This window comes from Canis lupus, chromosome X (genome assembly GCF_003254725.2).
Source record: "Canis lupus dingo isolate Sandy chromosome X, ASM325472v2, whole genome shotgun sequence".
In the NCBI taxonomy this organism is placed as follows: domain Eukaryota; kingdom Metazoa; phylum Chordata; class Mammalia; order Carnivora; family Canidae; genus Canis; species Canis lupus.
In genome coordinates, this window is record NC_064281.1 from 106,379,421 (window position 1) to 106,393,158 (window position 13,738).

Consider the following 13,738-nt stretch of genomic DNA (forward strand, 5'->3'; position numbering starts at 1 on the left):
GGAAAGATCCTTTAAGTATGATATAGTGTCCCTCTTCATCCTGTACTACAGTCTTTGGTTTAATATCTAATTTGTCTGGGATCCCTGGGTGGCGCAGTGGTTTAGCGCCTGCCTTTGGCCCAGGGCACGATCCTGGAGACCTGGGATCGAATCCCACGTCGGGCTCCCGGTGCATGAAGCCTGCTTCTCCCTCTGCCTATGTCTCTGCCTCTCTCTCTCTCTCTGTGTGACTATCATAAATAAATAAAAATTAAAAAAAAAGATTTAAAAAAATATCTAATTTGTCTAATATGTCTAATATGAGGATTGCTATTCCAATTTTCTTTTGAGGTCCATTAGCACAATAAATGGTTCTCCACCCCCTCACTTTCAATCTGGAGGTATCTTTGGGTCTAAAATGAGTTTGCAGACAGCATATTGATGAGTCTTGCTCTTTTATCCAATCTGATATGTTGTGTCTTTTGATTGGGGCATTTTGCCCATTTACATTCATGGTAACTATTGAAATATATGAATTTAGTGCCACTGTATTACCTATAAAGTCACTGTTTCTGTATATTGTCTCTTTTCCTTCTTGGCCTATGTTACTTTTGGGCTCTCTCTCCATTTAAAGGATCCCAGTTAATATTTCATGTAGGGTTGGTTTAGGGATCACAAATTTTTTTAGTTTCTGTTTGTCCTGGAAGCTTTTTAAAAAAGATTTTATTTATTCATTTGAGAGAGAAGGAGGGAGAGCAGAGGGAAGGGCAGAAGCAGAGGGATGAGCAGGCTCCCCCAATGAGCAGGGAGCCTGATGCATGGGTCTTAATCCCAGAACTCTGGGATCAAGACCTGAGCCTAAGGCAGATGCTTAATTGACTGAGCCATCCAGGCACTCCTGTCCTGGGAGCTTTTTTATCTCTCCTATTTTGAGTGACATCCTAGCTGGATAAAGTACTCTTCACTGCATATTTTTCTCACTTAGCACACTGTATATATCATGCCAGTCCTTTCTGGCCCACCAGGTCTCTGGGGTACGTCTCCTGCCAGTCTAATGTTTCTACCCTTGTAGGTTATGGATCCCTTGTCTAAGCTGTTTTCAAGATTTTCTATTTGTGTCTGAGATTTGCAAGTTTCACTAGTATATGTCGGGGTGTTGACCTATTTTTATTTATTTTTTAAAATTCTTTTATTTATTCATGAGAAACACACAGAGAGAGAAGCAGAGACACAGGCAGAAGGAGAAGCAGGCTCCATGCAGGGAGTCTGATGTGGGACTCAATCCCAGGACTCTGAGATCACATGCTGAGCCACAGGCAGATGCTCAACCACTGAGACACCCAAGCATCTCCTTTTTACTGATTTTGTTTTTTTTTTTTTTTTTTTTTTTTTTTTTGTTTTTTTTTTTTTTTTTTAAATTCTTTTTTATTTATGATAGTCACAGAGAGAGAGAGAGAGAGAGACATAGGCAGAAGGAGAAGCAGGCTCCATGCACGGGGAGCCCGATGTGGGATTCGATCCCGGGTCTCCAGGATCACGCCCCGGGCCAAAGGCAGGCGCCAAACCGCTGCGCCACCCAGGGATCCCCTTTTTTACTGATTTTGAATGAGGTTCTCTGCCTCCTGGACCTGGATGCCTGTTTCTTTCCCTGGATTAGGGAAGTTTTCTGCTATAATTTGCTCCAATATACCTTTTGCCCCTCCTCCTTCTTCTTCTTTAGGATCCCAATTATTCTAGTATTTTTTTACTTTATGGTATCACTTATCTCCCAAATTCTCCCCTTGTGAGCCAGTAGTTCTTTTTTTTTAAACTTTATTTTTGTTTATTTATTTATGATAGTCACACAGAGAGAGAGAGAGAGAGAGAGGCAGAGACATAGGCAGAGGGAGAAGCAGACTCCATGCACCAGGAGCCCGGCGTGGGATTCGATCCCGGGTCTCCAGGATCATGCCCTGGGCCAAAGGCAGGCGCCAAACCGCTGCGCCACCCAGGGATCCCGAGCCAGTAGTTCTTTATCTCTCTTTTTCTCAGCTTCTTTATACTCCATTGTTTTGTCTTCTATATCACTAATTCTCTCTTCTGCCTCATTTATCCTAGCAGTTAGTCTCCATTTTTTTAAAGATTTTATTCATTTATTCATGAAAGACAGAGACAGAGAGAGAGAGAGAGAGAGAGAGAGAGGCAGAGACACAGGCAGAGGGAGAAGCAGGCTCCATGCAGGGAGCCCAATGTGGGACTTGATCCCAGGACTCCAGGATCATGCCCTGGGCCAAAGGCAGGCACCAAACTGCTTAGCCACCAGGGATCCTTTTTATTGCATCTCATTAATAGCCTTTTGGTTTCAACTTGATTATATTTTAGTTCTTTAATTTCTCCAGAAAAGGATTCTCTAGTGTCTTCCATGTTTTTTCAAGACCACCTAATATTTCAGATCTTGTTCGTTGTTTTTACTTTTATCTGTATAGATGACCCTGTGAAGAAAAAACAGAGGGCATAAGATACATACTGTTTTTCAAGTTTCTTTCTTAAGTTACCACTTCTTGGAGATCATTTCCATGTTGGTGCATAGAGGATCCCTTTTACCCTTCTTTAAAAATTTTATTTATTTATTTGAGTGAGAAAGAGAGATAATGAGAAAGGGGGAGGGGCAAAAGGAGAAACAGACTCCCTGCTGAGTGGGAACCCAATGTGGGGCTCAATGTGGGGCTCGATTCCAGGATCCTGGGATCATGACCTGAGCTGAAGGCAGATGCCCAAGCGACTGAGCCATCCAGGGGCCTCCCTCTTACCCTTTTAAATAGCTGAATCTTATTTCATATTATTGAGATATAGAGCTTATTTACATAAGGAAATTTGAAAAATTGCCTGTGTCTTCTTAAGTCAATGTCTCTGGAATAGCCAAGTCATTCACTTAGATGTTTTACCAAAAACTAAGGTTAGATATGAATTAAAGACATAAAAAAAGATATTGCATACTTCTCCAAGAATAAAATATGAAATAATGGAAATAACATATCCAGTTCACACTGGCCACAAAACACATGTGAATTTCATATCTTATTTTAATTTTTTATATTATATATTTTTATTGGAGTTCAAATTTCATATTTTATTATTTAATTTTATATTTTAAGATTTTATTTATTGTGAGAGAGTATGTGTAGGAGGAGGGGCAAAGGGAGAGGGAGAGGGACAAGTAGACTCCCCACTGAGTGGGAGTCTGATGTGAGGCTCAATACTAGGACCCTGAGATCATAACCTAATCTGAAAACAGATGCTTAACTGACTGAGCCACCTAGGTGCCCCATTTTTTTTAATAGAGGGAAATATGCACGAAACTTTTTTATGAGTCAACTGTTTTGATGCTAAAAATACCATTTCTTGGGGATGCCTGGGTGGTTCGGTTGGTTGAGAGTCTGCCTCTTGGTTTCAGCTTGGGTTATGATCTCAGGGTCGTGGGATTGAGCCCAGCTTAGGGCTCTGCGCTCAGTGTGTCTGCTTGTCCCTCTCCCTCAGCTCTTCCTCCTGCTCTCTATCTCTCTCTCTCTCACTCTCTCAAAGAAATAAACAAAATATTTTTTAAAAATACCATTTCTTGCTGGAGTGGAACATTAATTACTGTGATCTTATAATTTTTTTTTGCAAAACAAATCCATGAATTCAGTGCAAGCACAGTCATGAACTGTACTAGGTTTTATTTTGCCATGAAATAAAATGAGCTGATTAGTCAATTAAATGATGGAGAACATATGTGGGAGTAGCTGTTGATGGTGAGCTTGCCATAAAAGAGATGAAAATCAACACTATAAGCTTAGCAATTAAAATAGGAATTGAAAATATGGCAGTGGAGCAGAATAGATTCTGACAGAATGGGAGATATGACAAGGTTGGTATTTCCAAACAGATTGTGCCCCAAAGCAACATTCTCTGACCATGCTGGAAAATGTGTGTGGTGAGGAGGTGGCAGGGGGAAGAGGCCCTGGGCCCAACTGGATCAACTGGGTTTCATCATCTTTTTCAGACTTCCTTGGTTGTATTCCTTCCAAAGCCATCTGTAGCATCAGCCAGTCATGGAGAAAGGATGCTCTGAAGTCAGTCCCAGCACACCCATACCGAGCATCAAGAGGAAGGCAGATGAATACTTAAAATCCATTTTGTCCTCCAAAAACGTGCTGAGCTTTCTACTTGGTAGGCAACTAGGGAGCCACAAAAATGATCTGGATCTGTCAAAGTGGCTATGGATGCTGACACGAGCCACACCAGGGTGGAGGTGACCTTTGCCAAAAAACCACATAACTTACCTGCTTACGCCTGCCAGCAATTTTGGAAAATGCATAAAAAAGGCTTAGAATAACAAACTCTTGCCTTGCTTCAGCTGTTAAAATAAAAGCTGCATTTTCACTTCTATGGTTTGATACGTTTTTATGCCCAAGCAGCTTTCTTGGGTTAGTTAAACCAAACAGGGAATTCCATTCAATGGAATGCAATGGAACCAATGCTAGAATTGTATGCAGGAGCTCTCAGTCTGGGAGGCTGGAAGATCACACGGCAAGTCACAATTCTTCCACCTTTAGCCTGAAACAAAAGCAAGGGGGCAGTGATGTGGAATTGGTCCCCCACCCCCACCCCCCCGGAACCTAGACTCCTCTCCCTAGGCATTTGAGGAGACACCCACTGTGTCTCCCTGGAAAACCTAGCTGCTACCCTGGTGAAAGTTTAAGAACGGGCCTCAAGCAGTGTGGGAAGTTTAGGATACCCATATTTTTTATTCTGAGGCTCATGAGAATATCATTTAGAAATTACAGCGTTATGTCTTTGTTGGCTCTATTTCATATAAAAAAATCAGAGCACAAGGCATTTTAACATGGGAACGTCACACTTTAACAGCTCCAACCAGTCTTTAGGGTAAACTTGCTTTAAGCTTATGTGCTCCTTGCTTGCTGACCTAGGTCCTTTGGTCTGTAGTGGAACTAACCTACTTTCCTTGAGATTTGCAGAATACTGGCCTTGAGGACTGGAGTTCCGGACTTTCCCAGAAGATAAGGCCTAACCGCCTTTGAAAACTGCCCCCAACTGATGCCAGCAAGTCTGTTCAAGGACATGTCAACATGTGGCTAACCACCTGGGCACCTGCTTCTCCTGTGCCCCCTTTTCCTGAGCCCTGTCTTTTAAAACCCTCAGGCCGGGATCCCTGGGTGGCGCAGCGGTTTGGCGCCTGCCTTTGGCCCGGGGCGCGATCTTGGAGACCCAGGATTGAATCCCACGTCGGGCTCCCAGCATGGAGCTTGCTTCTCCCTCTGCCTGTGTCTCTGCCTCTCTGTCTCTCTCTGTGTGACTATCATGAATAAATAAATTAAAAAAAAAAAAAATAAAACCCTCAGGCCCCTCCAGACGTGGAAGATGGTCTATGAAACCTATGCCCACCATTCTCCCAGGTTGGTGGCTTTATGAACAAAGCAACCTTTCCTTTCCTACTATCACTTGTCTCTTGAGTATTGATTTTTCACTGGTGAGCAGCTGAACCTGAGTTGGGAAGCAGTTCTCTGTCCAGGACCAATACCCGCAAAGCCTTCTGAAGGTAAGGGCCCTTCTCACTGCCCTCAAGCCCTTCTCATTGCCCTCAAGCCCTTCTCACTGCCCTCAAGCCATTGCTGGCCAGGTCTTCTTCGGCCGGGTGCACTTTGTGGTGGCTGGCAGCGGAGAACTTATGGGACTGAGGGCCCCAGCCCCTCTCGGCAGGACGGGAGGGGGGGCCAGCTCCCCAGGCAGAGCCCTCCAGGAGCCTGCGGAGCGCGACTATCCCTGGGGGAAGTGAGCACAGTAGCGAGGACATGGGGGGGGCGCGTGGGGAAGCCGGGGAAGACACCACAAGGTTGAGCGGGGATTGTCCCCATGCCCCCCCCAACCCTCCGCCTGTCGGAGATGCTACCCTGCTACTTCCCTGCCCCTCCTGCCGGCACCTCAGGGCGCCGGCTCCTTCCTGCCCATCGGTTAGGTGGGACAAATCCGGCCCTCCGCATCCTATCCCCTGGTTCACGGGCCTGTCCCCTCGCTATGCTGGGGGCCATTGCAATGTGCCCTCTGGTGCTCGGCAGCATGGGCGTGCTACTGTGCACACAGGTCCCCAACCCGGCGCAGCAGCTGGCACCACCTACCGCTTATCTCCCAGGGGTGGCTGATGTCCATTGACACAAAAATTGTAAAACTGTTGATGAGGCACAATTTATCTATTTACTTTCTTTTGTTGGTTGTACTTTTGGAATTGTGCTTTTGTATGTAAAAAACCAGGACCAAATCTAAGGTCATAATTCACCTCTGTTTTTTTTTTTTCTAAATGTTTTATAGTTTTAGGACCTACATTTAGGTCTTTGATCCTTTCTGAGTTAAGTTTTGTATATGATGTGAGGTAAGAGGCCCATTTTATCCTTTTGCATGTGCCTACCCAGTTGTCCCAGGATCATTTGTTAAAAAAAGATGTTCTTTTCTTCACTGAACTGTGTTGGTGTCTTTGGCTAAAATCAGTTGATTATTCAAAGATCCAGCATATGTAATGAACCCTTACAACTGAATAACAACAAGTCAATATCCCAACTTAAAAATTAGTGAGGGAGGGGCACCTGGGTGGCTCAGTGGTTGAGCTTCTGCCTTCTGCTCAGGTCGTGATCCCAGGATCCTAGGGTCGAGTCTGCATCTGCATCTGGCCCCCTGTAGAGAGCCTACTTCTCCCTCTGCCTATGTCTCTGCCTCTCTCTCTCTCTGTATCCCTCATGAATGGATGAATAATATCTTTTTTAAAAATAAAAATAAAAATTGATGAAGGACTTGTATAGAAATTTCTCAAAGGAAATATGCAAATTGCCAACAAGCACGTGAAAAGATGTTCAACATCATTAGTTACTAGGCAAATGCAAATCAAAACCACAATGAGGTACCATTTCACACTCACGAGGCTAACCAAAACCAAAACCAAAACCAAAACCAAAACCAAAATAAAACAAAACAAAAGAGTAATTAACACATGCTGGAGAGGATATGGAGAAACTGGAACCCTCACATGTTGCAGGAATGTAAAATGGTGTAGAACTTTGCAAAACATCCCAGCAGTTCCTCACAAAAGTAAACAGAATTACCAATGACCTATCATATACCCAAGAGAAATAAATACATATGTCTACACATACACTTGGAGACGAATGTGAATCTTACCTTTATTCATAATAGCCAAATCGAAGAAACAAACCATATGTCCAACAAATGATTATTGGATAAACAAATTGTATATCCATATAATGGAATATTTGGCCATGCAATTGGATGATGTAGCAATACATGCTACAACATGGATGAACCTCAAAAACATTGTGCTAAGTGAAATAAGCTAGAAACAAAAGGCCACATTTTATATGCTTCCATTTGTAGGATAGGAAAATCTATAAAATATCCTTGTCTTGTTTCTGATTATGGGGGGAAAGCATTTAGTCTTTCACCATCAAGTATATTAACTGTAGGCTTTTTATAGATAGTCTTTACCAGGTTGAGGAATGAATTGAGGATATTGATGTTTACTGGAAGATTTCTCAAATTTCTTTCTGGTGCCAAATGAATATTTTTCATTAGAAACCATTGTGCGATGCTGTTGAATTTACCTAAGCCATACTCTCTGCACATGGACTGTGTATCATCATCAGGCAAGGGGTAACCTTAACATTTTTCTCTGGCAGAAGAAATGTACATAATCCACTCTTAGTAAGAAATAATATTATCAGAAAGAAATGAGGCTTCCTTTCAAGAAAGGAAGGGAATTTTCATTAAAATCACTTGCAAGTTAGATTGAAGGCCAAAAAATGTTTCAAAATATATGCATTTTTCCCCGTTCAACTGTTCTTGCTATTCTTGAGCTCCTGACATTCAGTGTTAGGAATTCTTTTATTGCTAAGAAATTTGCTAGTAGGTCTTCCTGTAATATATGTTAAGACTTAGCTATTTCAACTGCCTGTGAAATGTTTGGATAAGTTGTAACCCTTAAACCAGTAGTGGTGATTTTGCACATTCTAAAATTGTATGTTGATAGAGTGATTCAACAGTAATTTTTCTAACCTCTTCTTAAAAGGCTGATGAATCTAAAACCTCAAATTTCTGATTATGATGTACAGAGATCCACACATTCCTTTACTACTGCAGTAAAATATTTTAGATAAAGTGACTTTCTGAAAAAAAATCAAACATTGCAGTGATTTTTGTTGTTATAAACTTCCACTTCCCTGACCTAGGTCTGGTACTAGGGCTTTGTTTTCATTGTCATATAAATGTGCTACTGATTCTCTCTACCTAGGAGCCTTCTGCCATCCTCTCCTGCTACTGGTGCCACAGGGAGGTGTGGCTCTCCCTCGGGGTCAACCCATGTATCACAGATACTCTTTTGTGGCCCTGGGATCTTTATTGTCCCCAGCATCAACCTCACTTTTCTATAAAACCAGTTGAAATCTGTTCTGGTTTCTTTTGTGGGACTATTAGAGCATAAAAGTATGTATATGATGTAAAAATAGTAATATAGAAAACTGAGCTGTGCCTTCAGGAAGGGGCTTGGACCTGCTGTTTGAAATACAGCTACAAGAGAATGGGAGGTCATCAGTCCTGCCTTCCTGTCGCAGGCTATATTCCCTGAAAGTCCTGCCAGTGTTAGCTCACACTGACCCCAGGGCCAGAGACTTAGAAGAAAGGAAATATGCTCACTTTATCTGTGCACCATCGGCACACATGCATGTATGCACCAGGCTCTGTGCTGAGTGCTTGACGGGTGATGTTCCGGGTAACGCTGCCATCTCATGCAAGCAGCAGAGGATAGGTCGGCCTGTGAAGGTTGCCAGCAGGGGCGCAAGATTGGAGGCTGGATGAAGAGTTCTCCCATAGGATATTTTCTAGTGCCTCTTGAGTATCTGGGCTCCTCACTGTTCTAGGCTCAAGGCACAATGCCTCAGGGAAAAACACCATGTGGTGATGACAGGGGAAGATCTGCCTGGGGGAGGTGACAGGGTGGAGGAGAGGTGACAACCGGAAGCGTGGGTCTAATACAATAAAAAAGAGCCTAACTTCTGATGTGTTGATAGCAAATAGAACTACGTGTGACTGGGAAACTCCAGATGGAGGAAAAAAGATGGGTAAGCAGAAACGGATCTGAGGTCCAGAGGAAAATGAGGTAAAAAAAATCAAAACCCCAACTGGTGTGTGCTCTGCTCCAAAGACAAGCAGCAAATCCTCCCTCCACCACCAGCAGACAGACTTCAGACAAGCCCAGCGCCAGTTAGTGGGTATCTGGATCCCTCTCCATATCTGGTGCTCTGTGAAGGGGCTGGGATTGACTTTGGGTACTCCAGTAGCTGAAGAGTGACCGTGGAAGGGTGCATGGGTGGCTCAGTCAGTGAAGTGTCTGCCTTTGGCTCAGGTCATGATCCCAGAGTCCCAGGATTGAGCCCTGTATCAGGCTCCGTGCTCAGTGGAGAGTCTGCTTTTCCTTCTTCGTCTGTTCCTACTCTCTATCTCAAACAAATAAAATCTTAACAAAAAAAGAAAGAAAAGTGATGTGATGTGGAGACAGTGGAGACCGTCCCAGTGAAAGGAAACAGAAGCTAACTGTGACCCCTTGCTGAATCAGTGGCAATATTTTCACAGTTGTGACTCACTTCCTGTACATGATGCATGAAAGCAAATGGAAGGGTTGTTCTTTCTTCCCTGTTTTGATGTAGTTCTGATTATAAGGTACATGGGTCTTGTTTCATGAGGTCTTTGGATCCCTGGGTGAGCATGAACCATGATTTTTTTAAAAAGTCTTTCCCCAACTTTGGACAGTGCACAGTGTATACTCTCCACCAAACTCCATTGATTATTCATTTGTCATAGTCGATTATGGCATCCCTTGAAGAGAAACAAATGGGTATTCTACAAAATTCTTACTTGAGCTTATTTTTTTAATATTTTATTTTTATTTATTCATGAAAGACACACAGAGAGGCAGAGAAATAAATAGAGGGAGAAGCAGGTTCCTCATGTATGGAGCCCGATGTGGGACTCGATCCCAGGACCTGGGTTCATGACCCAAACCAAAGGCAGATGCTCAACCACTGAGCCACCCAGGTGCCCCACTTGAGGTCTTTAAATGGAAGAGCTCCTGGTGGAGGGCACTCAAGTCTAATCTCAATCGATTGATAGCCCCTCAATTGACTCCCAGATGTGAGCCAGTTTATAGATCTGGAACCCCTTGAATGAAGGGGAGGCCGGGTCCCCTGAAGAAAAATTTCACTACACTGCCAGAGATATATACTCTTGATCTTTCTGTCAGCCTTCCCCCAAAGGGACTTATGGCCTATTATCAGGGTGACTTGCATTAGGGGAAAGGAAGTAACCAGCCTTTTGTGGGGGGAGAAACGAACACTGCTTCTGAGCTGACATGAATTCCAAGGGGCTCAAAGTATTGCTGTGGCTCACCAGTCAGAGTGAAGCTCATGGAGATCAGGTGATCAATGGAGTTGTAGCTCAGTACTGACTCACGGTGGGCCCTTTAAGTCCCCAAACTTACCCTATGGTTATTTCCCCAGTTCCAGACTATAACTAGAACACATATACTCAGGAACTGGCAGAATATCCACATTAGTTCCCTGACCTGTGGAGTGACAGCTATTATTGTAAGAAAGGCCAAGCGGAAACCACTAGAACTTTCTTTACTTAGGCCAATAGTAATCCGAAAGCAATGCTTCATTCATCCAGGAATTTCAGAGAGTAGTGCCACCATCAAGGACCTGAAACATGCAGGAGTGGTGATTCCTACTACACGACAACTCACCTGGCATATATTTTTTCTTTTTCAAATCTTTATTTCTTTATTTAAATTCTAGTTAGTCATCTTGGATATTTAACCTGTGTAGAACACAAATACATCTCAGGGCTCTTGAGTGGTGCAGTTATTTAAGTGCTCCACTCTTGGTTCAGGCTTGGGTGGTGACCTCAGGGTCGTGATCTCAAGGTCAAGAGATCAAGCCCCCCTTGGAGCTCTGTGATGGGCTCAGTGCTCAGCGTGGAGACTTCTTGAGATTCTCTCTCCTCTCTCTCTCTCTCTCTCTCTCTCTCTCTCTCTCAAACTACATAAATAAATATTTAAAAAAAGAAAAGCAGATATATCTTGGAGGACAACAGTGCTTTATTGTAAACTTAAGGAGGTCGGGATTCAGGTTACACCCACTGTTTCAGATGTGATGTCATTGCTTGAGTGAATTAGCACAGCCTGTGGTAGCTGGTATGCAGCTCTTGATCTGGCAAATGTCTTTTCCTCCCACTCAATAACTGTTAGTAAAGACTACCAGAAGCCTTTGATGTCACCAGGCAAGGCCAGCAATACATCTTCATTGTCCTACCTCAGGGATTTCTCAACTGTCTAATCCTGTGTCCTAATTTAATTCCTGGAAACTTGATAGACTTTCCCTTCCACAGGATTATCACAAAGGACTATTACATTGATGATGCTAGGATGATTGGACCTAGTAAGCAAGAAGTAGCAACTACTCTAGACTTCAGGGCTTCCCTGAGTGATCACTGGCTCCAGCTAGAAGATCAGGGACCTTCATGCTGTTCCCTAAGGGAAAGTTTCCTTCAGAAGCATTTCTGTTCCTAGCCCATTGTTTCTGACCATAAGTCAACCTGCCATCACTTATCATCATAAAAGGGCCCAATAGCAAGAGAGATTATTACAGGAATCTGAGGGCCAACTTTCAATAGAGGAACACAGTTTGGAGGGCACCTGGATGGCTCAATCAATTAAGCTTCCGCCTTCCACAGGTCATGATCCTGGAGTCCTGGGATCAGGCCCTGCATCAGGCTCCCTGCTCAGTGGGAAGTCTGCTTCTTCCTCCCCCTCTGCTCCTTCCTGCTGCTTCTTCTCTCTCTCTCTCAAATAAAAAAAAATTTAAAAAAATAAACTACAGGGGTTTTTGAGTGTGAGTCTGTGATTGTGGAGGGGGTGGGGAAACCTCCTTCCCACTGCCACCTTTTCACATAGATCCTCCCAAGTACTGCATTCCCACTTATCCTCTCCACCTCTTTGGGGTGCTCCCCTTCTTCACTGCAACTTAAGCAAACCTAGGAGTGGGGTCCAGGGAGTGTGGCCTCAAAGTCTCAGTGCTGAGTTTGGGACAGATAGGGCTAGGCAGGGAAAGATAAGGAGAGGCCCCAGAGTCAGGCTCCTATAAATCCCAAGGACACTGAGATGCAACAAAAACAGAAGATAATTAAGAAGATCTGGCCATCTGGCCCTAAATGTTAGGGAACATCGTCCTTTGATGGCTACAAAGTAATCACAGAGACCCAGCAGACCCAAAACCAGCCATCTGCCATTCATTAGAGATGGCACAAGAAATCACAAGGCCATAAACTCCCTAGAAGGCCTCTCTATAAAAGGCCAAACAAAAAACCTTCAGTCCCAACTCTGTCCCTACCCCTCTCACTTCTGAGAACTTTCTCTGTATCTTTGCTTAAAAAAACTTCTATCACTTTACTCACTCTTCTTTGTCCACGAGATTCATTCTTCACTCCGAGAGACAAAAACCAAACATTCCTGCAACAGTGCCAAAATGTTTCCCTGAGCTCAGTGTTAAGTGAGACCGAGCTCTGCGGATAGGACGAGATCGCTGACCCCAAGGTAACAACCGCAAACCTTGAGTGTGTTTGCTCAGAGACCAGGTCTCCCTGTGTTGCCCAGGCTGGAGTACAAAGGCTCTGGACAGGCACGAACCCACTTCTGGTGCCCAGGCCAATTCTGACCTGCTCCATTTGCAACCTGGGCACAAGTCCACCTCTCCTCAGGCAGCCTGGAGGTCTCCTGCTTCGGGGAGGTTAGCCCAAGTGAAGGCAAACTTGGGAACGAACGTAGCCCGCACAGCCGACCAGCAGAGCGCACGCCAGCCCAGAACTCCTGGGCTAGGGCAGTCCTCCCGCCTCCGCCCCCGGCATCTCTGCATCTCTGCCGAGCAGCTGGGACCAGAGGCGCGGCCGCCACACCAGGAACGCTCAGCTGGAAGCACTAACTATCCACCACCAGCAGTGTCATCACACGGATGTGCTGATCCTCTTTGAGTCCTCCAAACCACCCCAGGAGCCGGTAGGCCCAAGGGGGAACAGTAACTTGCGCAGAGTTACACCATTAGTGGGCAGCCAGCAGAGCCAGCATGCAAACCCTTGGGATCCCAGTGGAGCGCACCCTGACGACCTCAGCAGGAACAGCGCCTCCCCGCGGAGACAGGTGCGCCCGGGGAAAACCTGCAGGATCCAAGTGGCAAAGGAAACCACAAAAGGTCACTTGCCCAAGTCAGGTCTCCCGGGACAATCAAGAATGTGAATGGGCAAGTAAGAGTCCATGGGCTCTCAGTCTTTCAGGCAACCCAGACCAGATAGGAGCCCGCGCTTACTCTCTCTCTGACCTAGTCCCTCGCCCCCAAGCTCTGCCTAGACTCTGCGAGAGGCACAGCTTCCTCGCAGCTCTGCAGAAGCAGCTTCTGCATGCGGCTGTGGATCTCCTGGGCCAGGAGGGCCAGGAACTGCTCGGACGCCAAGGGACCTAGGACCTGTTCCAGGGTGCGCATCTCAGGCCGAAGCCTTTGACCGCTGGAAAAGCTCCAGGAGCTGCCTGATGGTTTCCTGGGGCCCAGTGGCAGAAGCCACAAGGGCAGGCGAGAGGCCACCAGGCTGCGCCTTCAGGGTGGGGTGGGCTGTGGTG

General features: G+C 45.0%; 1 protein-coding gene across 3 annotated transcripts in view; it reads left to right on the forward strand.

Moving 5' to 3' along the window:
- ZNF75D (zinc finger protein 75D) overlaps positions 1-8,351 on the forward strand; it is a 71,543-nt gene extending 63,192 nt beyond the window's left edge. Inside the window, exon 7 of one of the 3 annotated variants that reach the window (XM_025431095.3) lies at positions 4,977-8,351. The gene's annotated coding sequence lies outside the window, so the exon portion shown is untranslated. Of the gene's footprint in view, positions 1-4,000; positions 4,385-4,968 lie in introns of those variants that run through there. The other 2 variants (XM_025431092.3, XM_025431096.3) reach the window with 2 other exon arrangements.
- Positions 8,352-13,738: the final 5,387 nt, after the last annotated feature.